This window comes from Poecilia latipinna, unplaced genomic scaffold, assembly GCF_001443285.1.
Source record: "Poecilia latipinna isolate Pla-1442-1.1 unplaced genomic scaffold, P_latipinna-1.0 Scaffold175, whole genome shotgun sequence".
NCBI classification, from domain to species: Eukaryota; Metazoa; Chordata; class Actinopteri; order Cyprinodontiformes; family Poeciliidae; genus Poecilia; species Poecilia latipinna.
In genome coordinates, this window is record NW_015112791.1 from 73346 (window position 1) to 74874 (window position 1529).

The following is a 1529-nucleotide window of genomic DNA, read 5'->3' on the forward strand; positions in this document are numbered from 1 at the left end:
ACTCCACATTGTGTGGAAGTTTGGGGGAATACATGCAAAACAAATTTACAGCCATTATACGTCTTAGAAAAAAATCAATCCGAATACTCCATAAAGTGGGATATTGGGAACACACAAAGCAGTTATTTATCAAATCAGATATACTGAAATTCTGGGATCTTGTAATATTTAAAACTTCACAATTCATGTTGAAGGTCAGAAATCAGAAACTTCCACACAATATACAGTAAATGTTTGGTGACAGAGAGGGTGGTTACAATTTAAGAGGTGAAGGACATTTTAAAAAACAACATATTAGAAGAACCAGGAAGAGTTTTTGTTTATCTGTGTGTGGAGTAAATGTCTGGAATGGATTGAATGAGTTAAAAAAAAGTACAAATGCAAACCAATTTAAAAAACTGATTAAAACAGAGCTTATTTCAAAATATGCTATATAAGATGACTGTTTAATAGTCTATAATGCAATTGATGATATAAATAGTATTTAAAATAATTGTACATAGTTAAACATCATGTAAAATGGAAACAAATTGTCTCTATTTGATGTTCTGAAAGTTAATTGATTATAAATTGACAAGTAGGAAAGGGGCAGGACATTATAAGATATTATATCTTCTACCTGCTCCTTTTCGAACAGAAAATATAAAATTTGCATGTCACATGGGCAGAATAATTTGTTTTACATTTTAATTCTTAAGTTTGTTTCATTCTATTTTATTTTGTTTTTCTTTTTTTGTTGATTGTTTTTTCTGTCTGTTCGAAATAAATAAATACACTCAGTAGGCTTTTCTCATGGTGGCATCCATTAACAATACATTTTTTGCTTTTGTGTTTTTTCTTTTGTCTTCAGTTCCACGTTAAAGTTTGATGCAGCTCTGCTTTCCTGAATGGACCATCTTCATCTCCACTGCAAGTGTAGCAAACAGGCAGCTCTTTTTATAGATTACAGTCACTAAAAGGTTGCATTGTGCGCTTATTTATATTTTTAATAGTGTAATTCTGTAAAGACAAAATGTGTCTGGTGGTCTAGCTCTGATTTACATATCTCACTAAATTGCGGGTTTGAATATTGCAATACTTTCCTATAACAAAATAGACCTGCAGAAAGAAATTACTAATAAAATATCTTACATATGCTTAGTTGTATGTTCTATATAGAACATACAACTTAGCTTTGATTGTATATCTCACAATTTTGTAATTTATCATTGTTTATTAAACTCTGAAAGCTGTTGGCTTTGTTAATATTCTGTCCTAAAATGCGGTTAGATGTGCCCGTTTTTATTTTTGAGCACCTGCCCCTTTAGTGGTCTCTGCACGGCCCTGATGAAATGATAAAACAGAAGAGCAAGAAAGGGAATAATAGCTTTTCAATGTGTGTTAACAATATTAACTGTAAAACTGAATGCATTAGGACAGACTGCTTGGTTTAAAAAAAAAATATATATATATATATATATATATATATATATATATATATATATATATATTTTTTGAAAAAAAAAATATATATATAAAACTCTAATATA